Source organism: Hylobates moloch, unplaced genomic scaffold (genome assembly GCF_009828535.3).
Source record: "Hylobates moloch isolate HMO894 unplaced genomic scaffold, HMol_V3 SCAFFOLD_43, whole genome shotgun sequence".
NCBI classification, from domain to species: domain Eukaryota; kingdom Metazoa; phylum Chordata; class Mammalia; order Primates; family Hylobatidae; genus Hylobates; species Hylobates moloch.
This window is the reverse complement of record NW_026652318.1, coordinates 984863-1012401: the sequence shown is the minus strand read 5'-3', so window position 1 is coordinate 1012401 and position 27539 is coordinate 984863. Positions and strand designations below refer to the sequence as shown.

The window sequence follows — 27539 nt, the reverse complement described above, 5'->3', positions numbered from 1 at the left end:
CTCCATCCCTTTATTTTGAGTCTATGTGTGTCTCTGCACGTGAGATGGGTTTCCTGAATACAGCACACTGATGGGTCCTGACTCCTTATCCAGTTTGCCAGTCTGTGTCTTTTGATTGGAGCATTTAGCCCATTTACATTTAACGTTAATATTGTTATGTGTGAATCTGATCCTGTCATTATGATGTTAGTTGGTTATTTTGCTCGTTAGTTGCTATAGTTTCTTCCTAGCCTCGATGGTCTTTACAATTTGGCATGTTTTTGCAGTGGCTGGTACCGGTTGTTCCTTTCCATGTTTAGTGCTTCCTTCAGGAGCTCTTTTAGGGCAGGCCTGGTGGTGACAAAATCACTCAGCGTTTGCTTGTCTGTAAAGTATTTTATTTCTCCTTCACTAATGAAGCTTAGTTTGGCGGGATAGGAAATTCTGGGTTGAAAATTCTTTTCTTTAAGAATGTTGAATATCGGCCCCCACTCTCTTCTGGCTTGTAGAGTTTCTGCTGAGAGATCAGCTGTTAGTCTGATGGGCTTCCCATTGTGGGTAACCCAACCTTTCTCTCTGGCTGCCCTTAACATTTTTTCCTTCATTTCAACTTTGGTGAATCTGACAATTATGTGTCTTGGAGTTGCCCTTCTCGAGGAGTATCTTTGTGGCGTTCTCTGTATTTCCTGAATCTGAATGTTGGCCTGCCTTGCTAGATTGGGGAAGTTCTCCTGGATAATATCTTGCAGAGTGTTTTCCAACTTGGTTCCATTCTCCCCATCATTTTCAGGTACACCAATCAGACGTAGGTTTGGTCTTTTCACATAGTCCCAAATTTCTTGGAGGCTTTGCTCATTTCTTTTTATTCTTTTTTCTCTAAACTTCCCTTCTCTCTTCATTTCATTCATTTCATCTTCCATCAGCGATACCCTTTCTTCCAGTTGATCGCATCTGCTACTGAGGCTTCTGCAATCTTCGCGTAGTTCTCGAAACTTGGCTTTCAGCTCCATCAGCTCCTTTAAGCCCTTCTCTCCATTGGTTATTCTAGTTATCCATTCTTCTAATTTTTTTTCAAAGTTTTTAACTTCTTTGCTATTGTTTTGAATTTCCTCTCATAGCTCAGAGTAGTTTGATCGTCTGAAGCCTTCTTCTCTCAACTCATCAAAGTCATCCTCCATCCAGCTTTGTTCTGTTGCTGGTGAGGAACTGCGTTCCTTTGGAGGAGGAGAGGTGCTCTGTTTTTTAGAGTTTCCAGTTTTTTTGCTCTGTTTTTTCCCCATCTTTGTGGTTTTATCTACTTTTTGTCTTTGATGATGGTGATGTACAGATGGGTTTTTGGTGTGGATGTCCTTTCTGTTTGTTAGTTTTCCTTCTACCAGACAGGACCCTCAGCTGCAGGTCTGTTGGAGTTTACTAGAGGTCCACTCCAGACCCTGTTTGGCTGGGTGTCAGCAGCGGTGGCTGCAGAACAGTGGATTTTCGTGAGACCACAAATTCAGCTGTCTGATAGTTCCTCTGAAAGTTTTGTCTCAGAGGAGTACCCGGTTGAATGAGGTGTCAGTCTGTCCCTACTGGGGGAGTGCCTCCCAGTTAGGTTGCTCAGGGGTGAGGGACCCACTTTAGGAGGCAGTCTGTCCGTTCTCAGATCTCCAGCTGCGTGCTGGGAGAACCACTACTCTCTTCAAAGCTGTCAGTCAGACAGGGACATTTAAGTCTGTGGAGGTTCTTGCTGAGTTTTTGTCTGTCTGTGCCCTGCCCCCAGAGGTGGAGCCTACAGAGGCAGGCAGGCCTCCTTGAGCTGTGGTGGGCTCTACCCAGTTCGAGCTTCCTGGCTGCTTTGTTTACCTAAGCAAGCCTGGGCAATGGCGGGCGCCCCTCCCCCAGCCTCGCTGCCACCTTGCAGCTTGATCTCAGACTGCTGTGCTAGCAATCAGCGAGACTCCGTGGGCAGAGGACCCTCCGAGCCAGGTGCGGGACACAATCTCCTAGTGTGCCGTTTTCCAGGCCCGTTGGAAAGGCGCAGTATTAGGATGGGACTGACCCGATATTCCAGGTGCCGTCTGTTTCCCCTTTCTTTGACTAGGAAAGGGAACTCCCTGACCCCTTGCGCTTCCCGAGTGAGGCAATGCCTCGCCCTGCTTCGGCTCACGCACAGTGCGCTTCACCGACTGTCCTGCACCCACTGTTAGGCATTCCCTAGTGAGATGAAACCGGTACCTCAAGCAGAAATGCAGAAATCACCCATCTTCTGTGTTGCTGGGGCTGGGAGCTGGAGACCGGAGCTGTTCCTATTCGGCCATCTTGGCTCCACCCCCAGAACCTGCATTTTCTAGTCTTCTTGTGATACTGGTTGGCACCATTTACCGACTATTTTTTGTCCCACTAGCTTCTGGGAACCAAATAGAGTTGCATTTTGTGGCCCCCTTGTGGTGAGGTGGGGCCATAGGAACAGTTCTGGCCATTGAGTGGGAAGTAGAAGGGGCCAGTGTCTCTTCCTGACTGGAGCATGGAATTGCCAAACTGAAACTGTCCCAAGTTGTTTTTCTCTCTGGCATTGCAATCAGCCACTTTGGGATCTCCAAGTGACCACCATAAGCAGAGCACCCTGCCTACCTGCAATGAAAAAGAAGCCTGAGGGCTTGTTATATGTCGCTGAGGTGTGGAGCTTGTTAGCACAGCCTAACCTAGCTTAGACTGACTGATAACCATCCTCTGGTGATTTGTACACAGTCAGCCTGATGCCAGGCTTTGACAAACCCAGGCTAGATGAGCTTTTGGGTGCTTTCTACATCTGAACTTTGTTGGTTCTGTAAGCAGGTTATTAACTATTAACTTCTGGTATGATGCTTACTGGCCATCAGATGGGAAAAGCCCTTGTCAAGTCTTTTTTGAGAGCTGCTCTTGCAAAATAGGCAGTGTGAAGAGATTAGATTGGGGGTGGGGGCGTGGCAGAGTTCTCAGAGAGAGCAGCTATATAGTTGGGAGCAAGGAGTAGGTACATTCCCAAGGGTCAATTCACCTTTGGCCTGAAGGCCAACTTGGCAGCTGGAATTTCTATTTCTACTTTTAACAATTCAACATTTCCTGCCACTAGAATTTTTATATAAATGAATGGATAATCTGCTTCAAGTGTTTTCATCCTGGGTGAAGATGGTCCCTTACAATTTTGCTTGCCTGGAAACCCTTTTGTATGAGGCCTAAACTCCTTAGCACTGTAATTTAGGCCACTTCAATCCACTCTTAGGATAAATACCCATCCTGATTTGCCCAGAATTATCCCAGTTTTGCACTGAAAGTCTGGCATCCTAGGAATTCCTCAGTTCTGAGCAAACTGGGACAGTTGGTCACCCTACAGGCCATTTTGTTTCTTTCTAATAACATCACTGTGAAGATAAATTCTCCTCACCCCACCCTGATAGTTGGCAAAGTTAGGTTTCAAGCTCTTCCCATGTGCTCTGGCTCAAGTCAGAAAAAAATTAACTTCAACAGCTTCTGTTCTGCAGGAAGAGGTTTACAGATTTCAATATGCTAGCCAAAAAGAAAAAAATTATTCTCAGCTTGATTCTTTTGCCAGCTTGATAGGCATCGGCAGAGATGGGTGGTTTCCAACAGCGTTTTTCGCCCCTGAGCTGGTTTTGAGCCTCACAGCTCTGCCACTTGACGGCATCCAGGTTTCCAGACGCTGGCAGGGATGCTACAGTCTGTCACCATCAGGGCTGCTTTGAGTTTTTCTGTTCTGACAGCTAGACAAGATGTCATTTGAAGGGTGTTTAGTACTTGGGTGGTTGTTTTCAGGGTGGATGAGCCCCAGAGTAGATTTGATTCAGGAAACATTAAATGTTGGAGGCTTGTCTCTATCCTACTTGAAGAGTCAGATTAAAGGGTTGTATAAAATTAGACACTTTTTATTCTGCAATTAAATAAGTGCACTGACCTTTTGCTAAAAATGGATAATGGACAACTGAATGGCAGCTTGTTGGAAAATGGTGAAACCCGGAGTGGCTAAAGCTGATACAGCATTTGCTTCACCGTTGTCTTTTTACAAGATGTTATGAAGTGACTAAGGAGAGTATATTCAACTTTCAGAAAATACCTCTGAGTGAACTCTTTGCCTGAATGTCCTTCTACTCTGCAGCCTAGCAGCCCAATAGTAAAGAATGATTTGCTAAAAAGCCTGATTTTCCCTTTCTTGATCACTCTCTTGCCTCCTTTAGCTCTCAAAAAGTCCTGGGTCTCAGACCAAAGGTTGTTCTAGAAACAACTTGCTCTTGGAGAAATGCACCAAAGGAAAATAGAGTGCAAAAGGAAAAAAGTCTATTTCCAAGGAGACCAAATTAGGAAGAAATGAGAACATGAGATATGAGTAGAAAGAAAGGAAGGGAAATAAGGACCTTTCTAGAGGCAGGGATGGTTCATGTGGTAGGCAGAGTCATTAAGTGCCAGGGAATACAGTTAAAGATGTGCTGGGATAGGCTTCTTGTTTCATATATTCACACTGGCACAGGAACCGCATCAGAACTTGTACTATTTCTTCTTTTAGATGAAGTTGGGTCCTCCTCAGAAAACTTCCATTCTGTGAAAACTCCCTTGGAATGGATTCCTCAGAGAGGTTTTGTTCTGCTGGCAGGAGAAGGAGGGCAGCTGAAGGGGTAGGGGCACCTGGAAGGTGAAAAAGCATAGGAAGGAGGGTAAAGGCAATGAATATTATTTTTTCTACTTCAATACCTTTCCAACAGCTGGCCCCATGGGAAGGAAAAGAAAACAAGAAAGAATAAAATTGTTTGGATTGGACTTTTCTCCTAACCAACCTCCTCATGAATTTAATCTCAGTAAGATTTGTGCAAGTAGATTTTGCCTTAATGTCGTTTATTTCTTTAAGACTTTGGCTTTTCCTGCCAATGCCAAAGTGCCAGTCAGAGTACCTTTAGGGCTTTCTAAATCTGGGGCTTTGAGGGAGGCACCCATGTTTGAGAAACATGTGCCCTGAGGAAGCTCAGAGATGAGGATGATGATAAAAGTGCTACCTTGGGAATCTTGTCTGCTCCAGTAAGCCACATCACTCACAGTCTCCATGGCCCCCACTCCTTGTTTCTAAAATGCCTGGCTGTTTAGTGCCTTCTAGATCTTTAAGTCTATTAGCTTAGAAAGAAGCTTATCAGAGAAGAAACTAGTCTGTGTTCTACTTTAGACAAAAGGAGGAGCTGGTTGGATGGAAGAAAAAGAAAAGCATCCACGTTAAAGATATAGATATTGCCTACAATAAAAATAATTATTTTAATACACTTTTCAAAAAAGCATATTTAAAACATTATTTCAAAATTAAATAAAATGTCAGATATGGCAGAGTTACCTAATTTAGAAGACACAAAGGCAAAATAAATTATACTAAGAGAAACTTTTGTAGAATATTTTAAGTAAAACCAGAAAAGGAAGTTTAATTTAGGTGATAACTTTATAAATGAACACAGCAAAATACATTCTTGACATTTTTCTGAATGTTAGACTCTTTCAGAAGTTTATTCTTTCTCATAAGCAATGATTTCCCTGTGATTAGCTCATTAAGTATATCTATAAATTAAAATAAGCACTTTCTATTTTGTGTATTTGTTGTATTCTGCAGATTGGATTTCAATTTTTTTAATGTAGTTTTTCTAATTATAAATCATGAAAGATTTAATCACCTCTTTAGGTCAAAGAAATTGTGTGGCTCTTCTTACTGCTTTCAAGCTTCTAAGCAATGGGTATTTCAAATAATTCAATCATGATTGTTACTGGTGGAAGGTATCCAAGTTACCAGCAGTGAATCCATACAGGTCTCTAGCAACCTCAATTCTTGCCTCCTCAGAAGAAAGAATTTGACAGAGGGGCATAAGGCAGAAAAAGAGACCGAGGCAAACTTCAGAGTAGGAGTGGAGGTTTATTTTAAAAGGCTTTAGAACAGAAAAGAAAAGGTACTCTTGGAAGAGACCCAAGTGAGCAACTTGAAGAACAAGTGTGGTGTTTAACCGTGATCCTAGGACTTTATATGCTGGCCCCTTTCCCATGATTCTTCCTTTAGGGTGGGATGCCTTCATGCGCAGTGCCCTCCTTGCCGTTGACAGGTGAGCACACGCAGTGTGTTTAGGAAGTTGCACAAATGCCCATCTGGGGCTTTCTTCCCTTTTCCAGTGATGTGCCCTTGGAAGGTCATTCTCTGCCATTATGTCTCTTAATGCACATGACAGTCTCTGGCATCTGCATTCAATTAACACTTCAGTGCAACAGGTGTGGACCATCAGGAAATGACCTCTTCCTGGTACTGGCTGCCAATTTATCACTTTTAGAGAGGCAATGTGATAATTGCCAAACCATCACCCGACATTCCTAGTGGGTGGGGAAAGAGCCCTTTCCTGCCCTGCTCATGCCTATCTAACTACCTGTAACATGATTATCAATATAAGTGTAAAATTAGGTCGAATTTACTTATTAGACACAGGGCATTGTTTAAAGTCACCTCACCTCATCTCTGAGGAAATCTACCAATTTCTTTACCAAACTGGGGCCAGATGCTCAAAGGTTCCCTTACCAGATAATGTTGACCACCAACAGTCTTGGAGCAAATGGGAGAGGTCCCAAAGGAAAGATGAATCTTTGAGAACCAAAGCCAGGGCTGCAAGGCCCAGCTTCCCTTTCATGTCAGCTCCTTATCCTTTGCTGATCCTGGAGGATCTGAGCTTGATTCTTTCTTTTTCTTTTTCTTTCTTTCTTTCTTTCTTTCTTTCTTTCTTTCTTTCTTTCTTTCTTTCTTTCTTTTTTTTCTTTTTCTTCCTTTCTTTCTTTCTCTCTCTCTCTCTGTTGCTGCTTCAGCAGTCATTTTTTTTTTTTTTTTTTTGCCTGTATGCTACTCTACAATCTCTGTAGACTTACAAAATTTTCCTCTTCAAATTGAAAAGTACTATGCATTCTAGAAGGTTGGCTGGGTCAGGGCAGATGTGGCCAGGGTGATCGACACAGGGATGAGGTCCCAGGAGTCAAAAGAGTGTGGAGCTGGGTGACTGCTGAAGCAGCCCCGGGCCAGAAAAAACAAAGAATGACCACCTTTGTGCTGTAGGGGTTGCCCGAGGCCAAGCCAGGGAGCTGAATGTTGTGATCGAACCTTAGGGAATGAGTACAGAGCTGGACAGAGAGACAAGCCTAAAGGTTAGAATTGGTCTAGGGATAGAATAGAGATCAAGAGCAAATAGAGAGTGATGCAGGGGATTTAATGGGGTTTCATGTTCTCAGATAAAAATGTACAGTCCTATCTTTTAATCCAGTGGCATTTCCCATTATTTAGTATAATTTTAAAACATTTTTGGTGGCTGCATATATTCCATTATATAGCTGTAGTGTAATGTCTTTAGCCATTTCCTTATTGTTCAGTTACAGTGATTGATTTTCAAGATTAATTCTCATTTTTAATACATTCAAAGATTAAAATGGAAAGGACAATTACTAGAGAGATCTGGATTCACCAATGTAAGAAGAAAAATGTAGATTTTTCACTGTTAACAATATAAACATACTTAACAAGCAGGGGCAATCTCGAAGCCATTAGGGTGAATCAGTGTTTTAGACCAAGCAACTCTGAATGCCGAAAATGGTGTGAATGAGCGGGCACTCTTGGAGATGTGTGCAGGATATGGACTTATTTTTTTTTTTAATCCAAACCATTACAGAAGAGAAGAGTTAGAGATTTTTCTTAGAAGAATAAAGTTAAGACTAAATTAAATGGTAAAGAAAATTCACCGCTCTTTCCCTAAGCAGCCTGAGGTAATCTGTGAAAATGGTTCGCTATTCACTTGACCCGGAGAACTCCACGAAATCATGCAAATCAAGAGGTTCCAATCTTCGTGTTCACTTTAAGAACACTCGTGAAACTGCTCAGGCCATCAATGGTATGCATATACAAAAAGCCACGAAGTATCTTAAAGGTGTCACTTTACAGAAACAGTGCGTACCATTCCGACGTTACAATGGTGGAGTTGGCAGGTGTGCGCAGGCCAAGCAGTGGGGCTGGACACAAGGTCGGTAGCCCAAAAAGAGTGCTGAATTTTTGCTGCACATGCTTAAAAATGCAGAAAGTAATGCTGAACTTAAGGGTTTAGATGTAGATTCTCTGGTCATTGAGCATATCCAAGTGAACAAAGCACCTAAGATGCGCCGCCGGACCTACAGAGCTCATAGTCGGATTAACCCATACATGAGCTCTCCCTGTCACATTGAGATGATCCTTACTGAAAACGAACAGATTGTTCCTAAACCAGAAGAGGAGGTTGCCCAGAAGAAAAAGATATCCCAGAAGAAACTGAAGAAACAAAAACTTATGGCACGGGAGTAAATTCAGCATTAAAATAAATGTAATTAATAGGAAAAAAAAAGAAAATTCACCGCATATTTGTTATTGTACTTTTAAAAATTCTTCTCTAAGTTCAGGTTCCATCTGTTAACTTAAAAAACATATCGATGCTATTTATGCTGGGTTTCATTTCTGTAGAAAAGACGTAAATGTCTTATGGTCAAGGTGTCACTCTGTCATCTATGCTTGGAAGAAGTCTGGTCAATTTGTTCATGAAGACCAGGGGAGGCATCAGGGATCACCTGGCAACTGTTAACTGAAATACATATGATACGGTAACCAGTGCCAGAACCCTGCAGACCCGGTAAAAATCAAAGGAAGTAGAACCTTGTATCTGGAGCTAATCCTATAAAAAATTTGCTCCTGAAATAGGATTGGAGTGAGGTCTGTAAACAGGAACCAGGGTTGAAATTAGGTTCAGAGTTCCTGGAAGGATGATGAAGGCTCTGAGCTGGGACTGTGAGAGCCCTTTCAAAGAGCAAAGAGCCTCGCACAGCAAAGAGCAGTATAGCAAGGACAGTGTTTCTTCTCCCCGTCTGGTCCTTAGACATCCTAGTAATATTCTAACACCATGTTTCCCAGCACTCTGTGACCTTGAGCTGATTCTCTTCAGTCTGTCTTCTTGGGAAGTTCTGGTGTGGGCCCAACCAAGACTGCATCACTGTGATACAAGTGTGAGTTGCATAATGGTCTCTTTCTTGCTAAGGCCAAAGTAGAGGAAGTCGAGGTAAATTTTCAAATGCTATTTGAGCAAGCGGCCATGGAAATAATTATGCTCACATTCTTCACAACAGAAAATGCAAGAGCATGCTTCACATGCCTCACATCCTGTGGGCAGCTCCACTCACAGTTCAAACTCTCTGCAGCATCTGTTCACCAGCTACACAGCAAATCTCTTGAGAAGCCCACAACAGTTGAGGGCTTAGTGTCCAAGCTCTTTGCACACCAACCTCCAGCTTTGACAAGTTTGTCCTTTCACATCAGGGGCATTTAATGATTAAAGAATCTCGGCTCTCCTAGTCTTAGGAAGTTGGAAGTGTTGGCAGGTGAGAGAGACTGGGCTGTGATGGTGGAGGTGTTTTGGTAAGTTCCCTCCCACCAGATGTTTCATTGAAGCCTCCAGTTCCACAGCCACATGTCTAGTAAGTCAATTCTGAAGGTATATGATCTGACATCATAGCAAAGTAGTGGGGTCCAGTGATGCTGTAGCCTCTCATGACAAGCGAGGTCTTTGTAAATTTTCCCTGTGTCCTCCTCACCTGGCTCAGAGAATTCCCCTGTCCTCTCCTGTGCCTGGACAGAAATGCAGCCAACCAATGCCAGTTGCAGCTGCAGTGAAAGGGACAGTCCAATTCTCTGGAAGTTTCTCTCTCTCAAGAGCTTCCTGGTGACAACAGCTCCGGAAGCTCCTTGCCTTGCCATGACCTTGGCTCCTTTTGCCTCCTTGGCTGTCCTACTCTCACCCCAGCAAGAAGTCAATTAGAGGAACAAGCAAGTCTGAATCTCCCAACTGCTCCTCCTAAACCAGCTCCTGCCACTACTGCATTCTTATGACCATATGCCTGCCACCCCAGATCCCATGTACAGGAAGAGATCTGTTTATGGCAGTGATTCTCCAAGTGTGGTCCAGGCTGCAGCATCCGTATCATCTGGGAACCCGCGAGAAAGGCAAATTGTCAGACCTCCTACCAGACCTACTGAATCAGAAATACTGGGATTGATGCCCAGCATTCTGTGTTTCACAAGCCTGCCAGGTGATTTAGATACATGCCAAGGTTTGATAATTTGCATTTCAAGCAGTTTTCTCAGATAATGCTGATGCTGTTGATCTTAGTACCATGTAGTGAGAACCACTTACTTATGCACTTGGGGAAATGGTTATTCTATACTAGTGGTTGGCAAACTATAGCCACTTGTCCAAATACAGCCCACCACTTGTTTTTGTAAATAAAGCTTTATTGGAATATGGCCACACCCATTAATTTACATATTGTCTATGGCTTTCTTGCTGTAATGGCAAAGTTGAATAGTTGTGACAAAGACCATATGTCTTGCAAAGCTGAAAATACTTATGAAAAATGGGTGTCGATCCCTGCTTACACAGACATATCCTTTTTGGACAAACTACATACCATGTTGCCAAATGGAGTTTAGGCAAAGACAACAATAATAACACAAAGGGGGACTGGACACTTGCATACTTTTTCTGTCTGGAAATGAAAGGGCTTTCTTCAAACCTATGAAAGCAGCTCTAGCTGAGATCAGAAGCCTCTGGTAGAGATTGTTACTAGCAGTGTGCCTCCCACCCACCCCAGATCTGAGGGATAGACCAGAGGAAGAATTTGCAGGTACACAGGAATGGAGAGGCAGGAATGCTGGGGTGCCAGTTGTGTAGAGAAGAGGCTAATTTTTAGTAGTCTAAGCATTCCTTGACTTAGAAAAAAAACCCTACTTTTTTTTATGGTAGCATACTCATGACTTTTTCAGATCAACATGTCCATAAAATGAAAGGTTTTATATCAAAGGTATATTTGATTAGTTTAGAGTCTTAAAAAAAGGAGGGAGAGTGTTTGAACTCTTTTCCTTGGCAGCTAAGAAACTCCACTTTTCTTTGAGGATTCTTTCTTTTTTTCTTTCTTTTTTCTTGAGATGGAATCTCGCTCTGTTGCCCAGGCTGGAGTGCAGTGGTGCGATCTCAGCTCACTGCAAGCTCCGCCTCCCAGGTTCACGCCATTCTTCTGCCTCAGCCTCCTGAGTAGCTGGGACTACAGGCGCCCGCCACCACACCCGGCTAATTTTTTTTTGTATTTTTAGTAGAGACGGGGTTTCACTGTGTTAGCCAGGATGATCTCTATCTCTTGACCTCGTGATCCACTCGCCTGGGCTTCCCAAAGTGCTGGGATTACAAGCGTGAGCCACCGCGCCTGGCGTTTCTTTGTGGATTCTTTCTACAGTGATTGAATACACTTTCCCCACTCTTCCCAGTTGCGAGTGTTCCCAGAACAAGAGCAGTCTGTAAATGTCTAAACCTGGGGAGCATCATTAAGTCAGACCTCCAGTTTAGATGTGTGATTCAGTTTCTGATACTTATCTGGCAGGGAGCAGGACAGGGATATGCTCCAGGGGAGGGGTATTTAAGATATACAGATAATGGGAATAGCCATTCTGGGACAGCAGTCCCTGAAGGTCAACAATGTAATGTGGTAGAGTGGCAAGAAAGTTTCTGGAATTTGAATACCCAGGTTGAAATTTCAGCCCTGTCATTTTCTACTGGATTGGCCTTGGGCAAGTTACTTAACTTTAACCCTCTGAACCTTATTTTATCATCTATAAAAAAAGGATAATTATATCTACATCCGAGATTAACTAAAACATGATAAATTCCTAACATGGTATAAGGGTACTTAATCAGTATTTTCATTTGCCCCACTGGCCCATTGTTAAAATTTTTCCTTTTGTTTTATGGTCCTTTCATTTTGTTATTTTAGAAAATTTAGCAGAACTCAGAAAAGAGTGACTCTTTGGCAACAAATTTTGCTGCTTTAAGAGAGCTAAAAGAACTTCCCTAATTTGAGGAAAGTGCTTCATTTATTTATCTCCACTGAGGAGCTGTCTTTGAAATTGCTTCTCCCTGGGTTTAATACCTTTACAAAATGTGGGAGGGAGAATTGTGGGCCAGAGGACAAAGATTTCAAGCATAGCCTGTCACCTATGGGGAAAATAAAACAAAGTAGAAAGATGATTCTAACAGAACAGGGTTCCAGACCTGCTTGAGACATTGACCAGGCAAACATTTTTACTTCACATCTCCCTGAAAGTAGAGCAATCCCAACTGTATTTACGTTTCAAAAAGTCATGTGACTTAGATGGCACAGAGGAGGGGCAGAGTGATGGCACATGGGAGAACAAGAGCTCCACAGAGATCATCATTATTAACTAGTATTTCAGCCTCTATAGTTTGCAAATGCCCAGAAACTTATGGATCATTAAAAGAAGAAATGTTTTGATCTCCAGAAACAAAAATAGGTGTTTTGTTATTAAGGGTTGCGCCCACCACTCTCGTAAAAAATACATCAATTAGCTTGGAGAAAAGAACTGAAGTGTTCTTGGTATAAAGCATGATTTCTCATTCGGGCCCTACTCACAGACACCTCAGAGAAGACTTCCCATCCACCGTCTGAGGTCTCTCCTTCTCTCCAGCCATTTTCCTACTGCCGCTCCCGCCCCTGCCACCAGTCGCTGTAACATCATTTGAAATTCTATTGTGTATGTTTCTGATTACTTGTTTATTGTCAGTCTCGCTACCTAGTAGGAAAAACACCTTTCCCTTGTTCACTGCTGTATCCTCAGGGGTTAGAGCAGCATCTGACAGGCACTCAACAAGTATTTGATGAAGGAATGAATAAATTGTTCCTCCCAAAACATTTTTTAAAATCTGGCTAGAATTTGTGTCTTATTGTAAAAGGTAGATTTCAAGCTAAACTGACTCAGTGGTCTCTCGTTTCAGAAAAACTCTGTCCTATTTCTGGGCTCAAGTTTATCACTTACTTACTAATTTCTGATGCTTATGCTTTCTACTCCTAGCCTTACTGTACTGGTTCAGTCAATACAACATTGAATATAATGATAATAATAGCCTTCTTTTTCTTGTTCCCGATCTCAAAGAGAAAGCTTTTAACATTTCACTATCAAGTATAATATATGGTGTAGAATTTTTGAAATATCCTTATCAGATTAGGGAAAATCCCTTCTATTCCTAATTTACTAAGATGTTTTTTGTGATGTATGAATGTTAATATAAGCAAATAATTTTGTGGCAACTATTGGAATGATCGAAGGGCTTTTTTTCCCCTTATATTATCTAACTTTAAACCATCCTTATGTTCCTGATGTAAATCCAACTGGGTCATGAAATATCCTTTTCATATTTTGCTGAACTTAATTTGCTAACATTTTGCTTTGAATTTTGGCATCTATGCTCATTAGTGAGATTGGTCAGTAACTTTGCTTTCTCGTAGTTTCTTTATCTAGTATTAATAGCAAGGTTATGTTGACCTCATAAGATAAAGTGGAAGTTTTCCCTGTTTTTCTATTTTCTGGGAGTTTGTGTGGGATGGCTGTTATTTTTCTCTCCAGTATTTGTTAGAATTTACTACCAAAGCCATTTAGGCCTGGAGTTTTCCTGTGCTTCTGTCAGAGGTTTGGGAAGCAGCAGATCACATTGGAGTTGGAGGATCACCCCCTCTAAGAGGGGCTCCAGAACAGACTTGCGCCAGGCAGGATGGTGGGAACTTGTCTCCCAAGGAAACTGCCTTAAAGGAGATGGCACTTACTCAGATGAACACAGCTGAACTTATTTGTAAGGAGGCATTACTTGATGATCTCCTTGGAGTTTTTACCCCTTACGTATGTCTATTCTTCAGAGCAAACACATCCCACTCATATCACTTCTGCACCTTCTGTAGCCACACCCTCTCTTCAGGATGCCCTCCTTCTCCCCCAGTTGCTGCTGAAATGCCACCTGACTGCCAGGTCTCACTTCTTCTGTGTACCCTTCTCTTACTAATCCAACCCCTAGCAACGATATGCACACCTCAGCTTTTTATTCCTTCCTGTGCTGCTTCTTATAATGATTATATCAAGTCAGGATTTCTGTCTGACAACCTATAGAACAGCCTTTTTCGACGTGAGAGTCCTGCTTCCTATGCTACTATTCTTGCATGGCACATCAGTGAACACATACTCTGTGTTAATAAATGCTTATAAATTAAATAATATCAGCCAATATATGACAGATTAAGTGGCAAGGTCTTACTTCTTCCTCCATTCCCTCTTTCTAGAGAGGGTTGAAGACAGGATGTTCAAAATAAAATAGCTGAATCTAGTTAAGGAATACGTGATTAATCTATTCATCTGTACAAATTGGAACCTGTCTTAAATTGCCAAGCTGAAAATGGTTACCACAGCAGCACCAGGAAGAAGATGCTAAAGATAAAAGCCTTTTTTATATATCTTTAATAAGTTTCCTTTGCCAGCTGAGAGAAACACCATGGGTTAGGGAGAGACCACAAGTGCAGGAATTAGATGACCTGTGTTGGGGACCTGGCTCTGTCCTTCCATTTCTTCTCTACAAAGTCAGTTAACTATTGGAGTGTTAATTAGACACCATTAAATGAGAACAATATGTACCCTGCCCACTTTAAATGAGAATAATGAATATAGTGGGTTCAAATGAGACAGTGCTATACAAATGCACAGTTGTCTTACAGAGACAGGATTTGGCTTATGCTGGAGAAGAGAAACCTGGAAATACAAACTTCATTTGTATTAGCTTCACCATCTCCCCTAGAATATCCTAGAATGGAGCTCAGCAGTACTGAGGGAGCTGGAATAAATCAAGTGTTGATTCTGCCATGTTCTAAAAATGGGCCCACAAGAGTGAAGTCTATTTTCAAAGGTAGGGACCAGAAGGGGCGGGGGAAGTTGGGCTAAGATAGAAATGAAAAGCCTTGGAGGTGTTTCAGCCTGAAAGCTATCACACAGTGTTGACTCTGGGCAGAGGAGAGGTGAACGGGGACCTCTTCCTCAGCTGACTTGTGCAAGGGAGGCAGCTGCCACCGCAACCGTTTGTCAACTCCCTATCACAATTGAACATAGTGAAGACAAGCTCTGTGGGGATAAAAGAAAAAAAAAAAAGAATGTTTGAGGCCAAATCACATAGAGAAGTTCAACACTTTTGTCCCATATAGATGAGGTTAAGCTGTTCAGCCTTCATGTTACCCTCAGCACATGTCCCCAAGCACAGTTGCTGCACTTATCCTTGTAACTGCCAATTAATTTCCAGTCTTTGCATATTTTTGTTTACCAGCTTTATTCTTCTCTCTTCAACTCCGAGAAAGAAAGTAGCAGGAGTTCTTGCTCCAGTGTTCAATGCAAACTTGGAAATGGTCCAGGATATAAATGAATGTAATGATTAATGTGTCAATCATCTAGTGTTATTGAAAGCAGCTCATTGCAAACGTGGAAATATTCTTAAATAACCAGAGATGATGATTTGTGAACTTCTAAAATGCAGGCTTTTCTTAGTATTATGCATTCTATTTCATATAACCTTCAGACACGAAGTAGAACTTCCCTAAATTAATTTTCTTTAGTTTCTTTGGTCAAAATATTGAACTAATAGACCTGTGCTCTTTAATCCCAAGAGTGTTGTGATCATTTTTCCAGACAAGTACTTACCATACATAGTACAATTTTCACTGATCGAAACAAATGGCTTGTTCTTCTTTTTGTGTACTTAATCAATAAATTTTCAGCTGTGTTGTAACGTGCAGTCTGAAAAGCAGACATTGTTATTTGTGAAGGCCATTGGTTCCAACGTACTGTTTTCAAAAGGAAGCTAGTGCTGCAAATTTTGTTTTATTTATTTATTTTTTCCTCCTAAGGGAACAATGGATTCTGGATTTATAGTGAACATTTCCAAAGCAGAATGCTTCATTCTGGGAAGCTCGCTCTCTTTGGATTTAAATATGTTTTCTGAAAATGGTATGTGGAGAACATCTAAGAGACCAGCCATAAAGGGACAGACTTATGACTGTGAAGAGACGGATTCCTCCAGTGCACAGGAAAAGCAGCCACCTTCCTTCCTATTTCATACCTTGCTACCATATGTAGAAAATACCTACTCAGTCCTGCCCAAGATTGGTGCTTCTGAAAGATAGACCAAACTAAATTATTACTTCAAAGAAGTTTAGAAGTCGAAACAATGTACTGGTGACGGGTAATAAGAACGTTAAACAATACAGTGACCCCAGAAGCTTCTTGTAAGGCCATCTGGCTGTGTAAACCTTGTTTCAGCTGACTCTGAAAGGCTTAAGAACACTCCTGTTTGGACAGAACTTGTTTGTTTTTCTTCTCTGAAGTCACCTTTGATCATCCTAATGGGTTGACTGGCCCCGAATGATTTTTTTATGCGTAGCTAGCACTAACCTTGCTATTTGAAGGTAGGTAGGGCTAGCTCAGATAAATCTGTTTTAACATATAGACTATACAAGTTCTGAAAAAAAAATAGAAACAATGTTTTGTTTCCATTTTTAATTTAAAAACTGTAAAGTTAAAATGTTAAAATATTAACATCCAACAGGGCAGCCACTTTCATCCTCCTATACTTAAAATGTATCTTTTCAGTCAGTACGAGGCATTTCTTACCAAGTTCTGCTTATATGTGGCCTCACTTACCAAAGAGCTCAAACGCGACACACCATTGTCAGTCAACCAGATAAATCATTCAATAATTCAACTTATTCCTCTCTGCCTCCAGTGACTCCATCCTCTTCCACCAATTACCGGACCCAAAGAACATTGTAGAGGGCTTAAATCTTTCTGACAAATACACTATTTAATAAAGCCTGTTGCTCCTATTGCCTCAAATTTTCTGAGTTAGCTTTATCTGCCTGAGTATATATTTGGCAGCAATATTCATTTTTTGACATTTCCAATGACAATTAATTATTCTAAAACTGGGGGTGGACCACAGTCATGGAATCACTCAAGAAGAAGTTGTACAAGCCATGCTGGGGCTGGGAAACCTGAGCTTCATGAGGATTTTGTTCTAGTGGCTCTGGCATTCACATAACCAGTTACTTCAGTTCAGATGCGTTTCTTCTTAATTAGGACAGGCGATGTAATGACACAATCAAACACATATGGTAAGAATCATAAAACATTTGGACTTGTTGCTGGCTCCTGCTCTGGTATTTACAATTGATGTGTACATGTAAAAATATTGGACTGAGGAGTAGTAATTGCCACTGTTCCTTGAAGCAAGAGAACACACTTGGCTACCAGAAACTGCACAGGGTAATCAGTGTGAGGCCTCCTTCTGTAAAGTATTTGAGAACTTCATGACATCATGAGTAAGGCAGAGTTATGTAAAATCCCCACTTTAAAACTCACTAGCTAAGAGACTTTGAATCAGCCACTGAACTTCTCTATGATTCAGTGTTCTCCTCTAAAAAATGAGGGAGACAGCAACTTACATGTGTTGATTATCGGGAGTAAATGGGGTAATATATGTAAAGAACTTGGCCCAAGTTCTCTGTAGAAAGAGCATTACTGTGAGTACCTGGATACCTACCATGCAGATTTGAATCTCTTTATTTTGCAGATGTCTGAACCGTCTGCACATTTAGTTTATACTAACTGGAAGAAAGACCTCAGGAATGGCTCATGTGGGAAATTAAGCTGTCTTTCTGAAGAAATGGAATTATTGAAGTTTTCAATGCCTTTCTCCTATGCTATGTAACAGTGCTCCCTGCCTCCTGGGAAACTATAACAGCTTGGCTCACAGTCTATGTGACGATGCATATGTTTCCTTCCCTTTTCTTTTCCTAGAGACATTAAAAATTACTTTACTTTGGTGTATTAAGAACCCTGCCCACACAAGAATTACAACCTCAGCCCCCAGGGACCCCTCCTTTTACAGGGTAAATGGAGCTTCTTTGTTCCTTATATCCATTCTACTCATTCTTTTTGCCACATCTGTCATGATCATTGAGAACCATTACCACACTCATTGTGTGTGTATATCTGGGGAAAAACAACTAATAATTGATTGTTTACATAAATATATTTATTCAGCTCCCTAATTAGAATGTAAGCTCTTTGGAAATAAGAGCTTTAGTGTACGGATGGTTTGTACTATAGTAGATATTTTCAAATTGCTTTCATTGTGTACCTTAATCAGGAAAAGCAGGCACCTCCAATGAACAAATATTTATTTTAAAAAATATACATGTACCACTATGCTCATATTATAGTCACTATAAAGTTCATGTCCTTTGCAGGGACATGGATGAGGCTGGAAACCATTATCCTCAGCAAACCCACACAGAAACAGAGAATCAAACACCACATGTTCTCACTCATAAGTGAGAGTTAAACAATGAGAACACATGGACACAAGGAGGGGAATAACACACACTGGGGCCTGTCAGGGGTTGGTGGGAAAAGGGGAGGGAGAGCATTAGGACAAATACCTGATGCATGAGGGACTTAAAACAATGGTGCAGTGGCAACAAATGCTGCACCATTTGTTGATAGGTGCAGCAAACCACGATGGCACATGTATACCTGTGTAACAAACCTACATGTTCAGCACATGTATCCCAGAACTTAAAGTTTATATATATATATATATATATATATATATACTAATTTAAAAAAAATAACAGAAAGTAGAAATTTTTAAAAGAAGGGATTAGAGATGCAAACATGAGTGCTCCAAATATTTTCTTCCCACACTATAGTGGGTTGTCTCCTGAGGCATATCCATCCCATTTTGGAGACGGCTGTCCCCTAGCACTGAGGAACAGGCCAATCTGTTTCAGGACTGAGCAGCCGCACTGGCCACCCATTTGTGTTCTGCCATGATTGGCCACCCAGATGTGTTCTCTCATTGCTTTTTTTTCTCCCGTCAGTCTCCTACCCACCAAGCTCTCTCTCTTTAATGCCTCCCTCTTCCATTCACATTGCCTTAGCAGGTGTTTGGGGCAACATTTGGGCATTGATTTTTTATTTAGCTTACACTCATGATTATTTTATTGGATATAAAAGATACACCAGCAGCCTTCATTTTCCCCTCATCCTAATAAATACAAGAATCTCCCAGGGGCTGCTTGTTCCCAAGGAGCCCGTGGTCTATCTGGTGTTTCAGTCATGTTAGGTGTGCTGTATGGAAAGGCCACCCACAAAAATTCTGGAAAACGTCCTTTCTAGAAAAAATAAAAACAGTTTTTCATTCCAGGATGCAGATGGTAGTGTCGTAAAGAGGTGTTGGGGAAAGGCTGGGGTATGTGTGACGTCAAGTCTGGGCCATTTGTGGGTTTGCAGCGAGCCCATACAATAGCTTTCTCACCAAATATGTGCTAGGAATGCCTAAGACAGGGTGTTCTCTTTAGAGAGTCTTTAGTCTTCCTAAATGTGAACTGAGGAAACTAAATTACAATGCAAGCAGCTGGCATTGGCAGGACATGGCAAAGTTATTCAGAGGAAGATCTGTGTGGCCAGCCTGAGTCTTGACAACACAGCCTATGAGATCAGAGCTGCCCGAAAGAGATGACCAAATTGCTTAGAGATGGAAACTCATACTGAACAGGGTACTGAACACACCCTTCTAATGCTGCTGGAAGCCATTCCTGATGAGCTGAATCTGCCTTGAAAGGGTAGACCACAAAGTAAAACTTAAGAGGTGGGCAGGTTTTATCACTAGAATTTCCATCATTAAAAGCAGAAAAATAGAAATCATTCAATTGTAAAACAGCCTGCAGTCATCCACTTCAGAAGCAGTATAAAATTACTGCACCACCTTCTCCACCATAACTCTTCCTTTGGGCTCTTAACCACCACCATCTAGTTCAGTTACCAGCATTGTTGGTTATTCTGCACACCCCACTGAGGCCATACCACACCCTCGCACGCCTTCCACATAAGGGGGTCCTCTTTGTGGTGGCCGCAGTTCTAAACACCTGAGAGTTGAGATGAATCCACAATTAGTTTTCCATGTAATTTCCAAATGTGAGCTTTTCATTTGTTTTCAACACTTCCTAGGGGGGAAAGTAAGATATCTGTCAGTGATACAGAAAGCAGAAGAAAAGATTACAAAAGTTTGATGTTAATGCTTTAAAATGTCTAAATTTCCTGAGGATATTTCCAGGAGTGGTATTCCTTAATTTGCTAAGTGCACAGGCAATGTGTTTAGAGCCTGTGAAACCCTGCAGCCTGCAAAGATAACCGCCACTGTGCCTCAGGTTCCTTAGAGAGAGAGAGCCCTTGTCAATCGAAGGCAGCTGCTCTAGTTTAGACTCTGATACTTTTTTCTTTAGATGACTGAAATCGCCTCCAATCACAGCCTCCTCCAATCCGTCCTCCACTCTGCTGTCAGTATCTTTCTGAAATGCAAATTGGATGACACTTTATCCTTGCTTAAATTCTCTGTAAGCTTTCCATCACCTACAGATTACATTTCAAATTAAACAGGACATTCAAGCCCTTATCACTCTAGTTCTAATAGATTTTTCTAGCTTTGTTTCAGGATCCCCAGCTCTACTCTGACCCACTGGTTCATCTGTACAGTGGTCCCCGCAATGTATATACAGTGTACTTTCTTGTTTAGATATGGCTGTCTATTCAAATTTATTTCTGACGCTGTCCCCACTTTTTCACCTAGTGAACACCTTCTCTCTACTCAGGTCTTAGCGCAAATCCTTTCTTCCTGGGAAGGCTCTTTCAAATACCATCAAGCAGAGTTTCTCACTCACTTCTCTGCTCCCATCCTACCCGCTACTTAGCTCTCTTATGTACTCACCATGTCACAGAATGATGCTTATTTACTTGTCCTCCCTGCCTCTATACCCTTAGAACCTGACACAGTGATGCCCAAGGGCTACTCAATAAATCATCCATGACTGACTGCACAGAAGAGAACTTATTGAATTTTTAGGTTTCCTAATGAGAAAATCTCCTTCTTGGGGGGTTTATATAATTCTTGTTTGCAGGTGGCCCAATCCTCAGGTATCTTGACATGGGGGATCTCAGAGCTAGTCACCACTTCTCTATAAACATCTTTAATCAAACTATGGATTTTTGGTAAATAAACAGAAAGCCTCAAACTGAAATAGAATGTAAACAGAAACAAGTGTCTTCATTGCTAACTCTTCTTCTCTCCACATATATTGGGCCCTTTATGCATACGTGTATGTGCAAACTGTGCAAGTACCAGATGAACCAGCTGCAAGCTGGATTTCACCAGCAATTCTGCGTCTGATCCTCTATGATTGAACCAGTCCTTGACATTGAAAGTGTACTTCATGAATCATAGGTTTTTTTCCTTTCTGTTTTTATGGAGAGGCAGTGAAATTCAAGTTAAGAATGCCTCAGCTAATAGATGCATCTTGGTGTTGAAATGTGGCTGTTCTGGCCCCTCGATATCCAAGTTCATTCATTTAGTCCATGGAAAAGACAAAATGAGGGTCTGAGTCTAGATTTCCATTCTCTATATCTAACAATTAGAACTCAATTTCCCTCCAGTTAATGGTTCGCTACACCAAGAATACAGCCACCCAATGAAATCTGCCTTTTCTCTTTCAGAACAGCAACAAAGGCCTGCAGGCAACTTTCCAAAGTACTTTCTCCAAAATGAGCCAAATTAAAGATCATTCTAGAATATGTTCTTCTATACATTTGTAAAAGAATGATTGCTTGGCAAGGCAGCATTAAGAGAAAAGGTCAAATTCTCTCCAAAGATTTCCAACTTTTTTTTTTTTTTTTTTACACTAGTTAGTAGTGTTTGGAGAAGCAAATTGTGGTTTGACTTTTTTTAAAAAAACAAAAAAGAGAAAAGAAAAGGAAAAGTGTTACAGGGCAGGGAACATTACACACTTGGGGCCTGTCGGGGGCTGGGGAGCTGGGGGAGGGATAGCATTAAGAGAAGTACCTAATGTAAATGATGAGTTGATGGGTGCAGCAAACCAATATGGCACATGTATACCTATGTAACATATTAGCTTACCTCTGGCAGTGGCTTATGTAAAATGCCATGAAGGAAGGCTAAATCCTTATAATATATGAGACCAGCTTGTAATTATACCACAAGGAAACTAATCACTGTTGAAGGCTCAGTAGTCAACAAAGATTATTCTCTAAATTCCTTTGTTGGTTTTTTCCTCCACCTATTATGGTAACTATAACTATGAATACTATTTCAGGAAATGTTTTAATATTTCGGTAGAATTGTACTAAAATAGTCTAGAGTTTTATTGTCCATTTTATGATTTGAAGCTTCATTCAACAAACGTTTGTTGAGGATTTATCTGCCCCTGACCCTATGCCAAGCTCTGAAGATATAAGTACAGATGGGATAACATTTACCTCTACTACTTAGATATGGGGAAAAAATCTATTTCTCGCTGATGGCAGGTGAGAAACCTCTTAAAATATTTCATTCAAAGCTAATTCCATCTCTTCTGATTTAAAAGGTGAAACCCTCTATTAGGAACCTCTCTTTTCTTTTTCCCAAAATGGTGTGAGGAAGTGGGAGAAAGTGTAGGAAACTTCCAGGCTGCCAGAGTGAAGCCTGGTCACCATGCCATGTTGCCCTTCTGGTCAAGTCATGCTAATGGGGAGCTTCCATCCAGGGCTTGGAATTATTCTGGGCATCCAAGGACCTGAGGAATAAGCACTCATTCTGAGATTTCCACAAACTTCTCTGGTTATTTCTATTCTTTCTTTACCCTCTGGAGAGCTTTAACGATAGTGGGCAGGTAGGGGGAAGGGGTGAGCCCAGACAATTACTTCTGACTTATTTTTCTCTTCTTTCCTGCAGAAGAGAGTTCTATTTTTCTTCTGGTATAAGGCTTAATGACACATAACTATTAATTAGACTTGATGAGGGTGATCATATAATTTATTATCCAAAATGGGAGACTTTTTAAAACAAAAAGGGGGGCTGGGCGTGGTGGCTCACACCTGTAATTCCAGCACTTTGGGAGGCTGAGGCAGGCGGATCATGAGGTCAGGAGTTCAAGACCAGTCTGAGCAACACGGTGAAACCCTGTCTCTACTAAAAATACAAAAATATTAGCCGGGCGTAGTGGTGCATGCCTGTAATCCCAGCTACTCAGGAGGCTGAGGCAGGAGAATCGTTTGAACCCTGGAGGTGGAGGTTGCAGTGAGCTGAGATCGCACCATTGCACTCCAGCCTGGGTGACAGAGAAAGACTCGGTCAAAAAAAAAAAAAAAAAAAAAAAAAAAAAAAAAAGGGAGGTGGTCCCATGCACAATTGTGTACCAAACAACAGGTGTGATTAGAGCCTGACCTGGATTAACCAAGGTGCATGGCCTCCAGTTAGATGGGACCAAAATTCACCTACCTCACTTCCAGATTTAGGATTCTTTGCTTTATATTATAATGGCTCTTCCTAAATACAATGCATAGTTGATGTAGCAAGAGATTTCCCCTGTGAAAACGTGTATATTGGAGTTTAAAGAAAAGTTTAAAGTGAAATTACTTCCTAGTACCTTTTTTTGGCCTGAATTTGAGTGAAGGTCTCAAAGCACAATGACTGCTTAATAATTTTCTTTTTCACAAAACATTTGTCTCCACTTCTATTAAAAATATTTCTTAGTCTGTTCTCTTTTTCTTTACTGCATAACTCGCTACAAAGAATACTTCAACCAAGTTCTTAACGGTGGGAATAACTTGATTTTACTACAAAGTCTGTCCATCAGTCCATGGAACTGAAGGCTATTGTTCCCCTTGACAGCATACAAATGATGGATTGTCTGTCCCCCACTTGTTTCAGCTTACGCAGCAGCTTCTGAAACTATTAATCCCAACAGTTATTATCATGGTAATAACTAGCGTAGGTTAAGAATCTGAAGCTCTGCAAACCTTTTCACATGCTTTATCTCACAACTACTTTTTGTGAGATAAATAGGTTAGGTAAGCATTAAATGTATGCACATTTTATACATGAAGACAGTGGGGCTTGGGGAAGTTAAGCAGCTATCCCAGCATCCCAGTGCATCCTGGTACGTCCCGGTGCAAGTGACAGGTGAAGTCCAGCCCTAAAGCCAGAGGTCCTTGCTGCTGATTCCAGCTTCCCACTACTACACTTCTCTTTCTCCAGTTTTACTTAAAATCTTTTTTTGGGAGTAGGAAGGAGCGGAGGGAGAGTGGCCAGAAATTACTTCATACAAAACAATTTGATGGCTTTGATACTGCATGTATCTGTTTTGGGAAAATAAAAAGAAAGGAAGGTATCAGCCATAAAAGAGATATACTTAAGATTCAGGAGCAAAGCTCAAGAGAGCTCAGTTATTTAGACAAGCCTAGAAGACTCAGCACCTGGTAATGAATGGCAAGTTAGCATTGCTAGATGGTGATAAACTCCTCTGAGACTTAACTTTAAAAAATGGCAAAAGAAATATGAACGCTGTTGAGGTTAGAAGCTCCCTCTATCTGTAAAAAGCAGGCCCAGTGAGGGGCTCCTGCTGAGTCATGCAATCAGTCTTGGACAAGAGCCTTTTTTCCATTTGTCCAAACCCTGAGAAGTCACGGTCCCATCTTAGGCTCAGCCTAGGCAAGATGAAGCCACCCCAAAACATGCCTTCTATGCCTTCCCACCTTCTGCTATCCAGTCTTCCTGATTATTACTGCAGGGCCCAGAGCCCTCAAACTGCCAGCCCAGCCCTCTGTGTCCATCTTCACAAGGGTTCGTCTTACCTATAAAGTGGTCCTGCCCCGTCTCATCCCATTCCGTTTGTGTAGTTGACCTTAGCAACTAAGAGGATGTGGTTCTATTTTCTCAGTACAGTAACTTTCTTTTTCTCATCACAAAAGCAATATGTGCTCAGAACAAAAAGTTTAGAAAATATAAATATGTAAAAACTAAAAATCAACCACTATTTTACCGCCTAGATGGACAACCATTATTTATATTTTTGGTGACTATTTTCAGGCTTTTGTATCTATGCATTTTTAAAGATTATACTGAAACCAATTTTTATCTTGCTTTTTTTCATTTAACATGGTAATGCAAACATTTTCTTGTTTTAATAAAATACTCTTTTAAATGTAATTTCAAATAGTTACATAATAACACATCCTATTGATAAAACAATTTGAGTCTCCTATTACTGAATAGTTTTCTTCCTTTCGACCTTATAAATAACTACTATGATCCATATTTTTGTACATAAACCTAATTTCACATTTCTGAAGTTTTCTTTTAGATTGATTATTAAAAGTGTAATTATCTGGTCTTGACTTGGAGCTCTGGATTCAATATATGGAAGAAAAGAGCAGTTCTTTGTAAGCCCATTAGTATCTTGCTGTGAGTGAGGGGACAGGGTATAGCACAGAGTAGATACACCATAAATGTTGTGTAAATGAATAGGCTTAATTCTATTAGGAGTATGTGCATTTTAAAAGATGAAACTTGTTAACAAATGTATCTTACATTGGTATAAATTCAGACAGCAAAATTTATAAAATTGAAGAAATAGAAGTTATAGTGAATACAGGACTGTAGAGGGGAATGGGGCTTCTAATAAGCATTACCTCAATCCGCACTGTGAAAACCATAACCTATCATGGTCAAAATAAATGCAGCTCTTATGACGTTCCCCAGCTCCTTGGTCAGTCAGTCTGCATGGCCTGGCATCACACTAGGGACTGGAATCTATCCTCAAGAAGCACACAAGCTTGTGGGAGAGACAGATTTGCAGACGACACACAAAGAACCATGAGATGGGCAGAATTGAGAGGTCTGAGCACAGCAGTGGAAGAAGTCACCAGCTCTTCCTGGGGAAGCCCCCTTGGAAAGGGGGATTTTTGGAGCTGGTTCTTGAATAAGAACATGTGAGAAAAGCATTCCAAGCAGATGCAAATGCAAAGACGCATTCTTCCTAATCCAGAGAATACTAGTGATGGAATGCTAATCTCCCCTTTCTTTCCCTACCCCAGTCAGCACCTTGTCATGTTGGTCACTTACATTTTAGTGAGAATTGGTTACTCTGACTTTCCTCAGAGCAGAATTTGATGAAGAGAAAAGAGATAGAACCTGAGAACTGAAGGTACTTGGGATCACAGGGGCAGGAGAGAATACCATTAAAAAGGAAAGGAGTACAGACGGGAAGTAGGGAGCCTCAGACAAGACCACTGAACTATTCCATAGGGAAAGGGAGATTAGGCACATAGAGCTGTACAACAAGGCGATGCCTAGGTTCCAAACACCAAAACCCTCACCAGTATGGGAGTGTGACCTGGCCCCAAGTGAAGGTTACCTAACCTAATCCACAGAGTATCAGTGCTCTTCTAAAAGTCCTCCAGCAAAGGTTAATCCCCTCTCTGTTACACAGTTCTATTTTATTCACTCTTCACATAGAGTCTGTAGCAGCTTTTGCATCTTTTCTATCTACTCTGTCCTGATTGAGAGGGGTTAAGCTGGTTGCTAGCAACCTGGCTCCTATCTCTCTCTCTAATCTCATCTGGTCCTGCTCTCCCCTCACACACCAAACTCCAGCAGACTCACCTGCTTTCTGCTCCTCAACCTTGTCCCTACCTCAGGGTCATGTTATCTCTGCCTGAAATTCTCTTCCCCAAGGTATTTCCAAGGCTGCTTCTGTCCCTTCCTCCAGGTCCCCGCTCAAATGCCTCTCCTCCGTGAAGCTGTTTCTGGCCACCTTTTCTTTGCCTTTCTCCTGCATTTAAGTTTTCATAGCACCTATCATTTATTGAAGCTATTTCTGTGTTTGCTTGTTTACCATTGGTCTCCCCCACTAGGATGTAAGCCTCATGAGTCAGGAACTTGGCCTTGTTTTGTTCACTGCTATAACCCTAGCACCTAGAACAGTGCTCAATAAATATGAATTGCATGAATGAATAATCCACCTTCGAGATATGGTCTATTAAAGTTTATGTCCTTAGCTCCTTGCTCATAGCAGCTCCACTGTGTTCATTGAATTCAATTGTGCTGAAAGTCACTATTGATTCAGCCTTTTTAGGCAATGTTACCTCAGTTCTTCCAAATGTTCCTTTCCATTCCCCTTCTCAAACACTTAACCCCACACCCCACAAGCTGTGAACATGATCTCTTCCAGCCACATTGCTCTTCCTATCTGCAATCAGCAGAGCACACAAATAACTTCATTTTCTCCTCTTTTCAAAACTGCAAAACAGGATGAAATAAGTTCTGATAAATTTTGAACCAATGTGAGTTGTTAATTTCCTTCTGCTCTATTTTCTTACCCTGTTGTTTCTGGCTGATGGGGAGGGCTGATGGGGAAAGGACTGAGATGAGTGACAGTTCACCAACTCCCACCAGTGCCATGGCATCAATCACAGAGAGATTGTGGAAAGTGACGGGGGAGGGGGTGCAGCGGCGGGCGGTGATGGCGGGACACGAAAGAAGCAGGGAGGCACTGGGAGGGGGTGTGCATGAACTAGCTCAGGCAGCAGAAACTTCTATTTTTCTCCTTCTCTAGGCCTCCAAAAATGGCCAAACTCAGCAGGGACCCTATCCCAGGTCACAGGGCCCCTCTAGGCCTACTTGTTTCTCTAGGGAATAGCTAAGAATCGGGTCACTTCAGATGCATGGATCATGTGAAGGCAGCAAGGGGCAGAG

General features: G+C 41.5%; 1 protein-coding gene and 1 pseudogene across 3 annotated transcripts in view; both read left to right on the top strand.

Annotated features, from left to right (window-relative positions):
• LOC116463592 (voltage-gated potassium channel subunit beta-1) overlaps nucleotides 1–27539 on the top strand; it is a 494818-nt gene that overhangs the window by 338318 nt on the left and 128961 nt on the right. The window lies entirely within an intron of this gene.
• Nucleotides 7706–8359, top strand: LOC116463594 (large ribosomal subunit protein uL22-like; annotated as a pseudogene).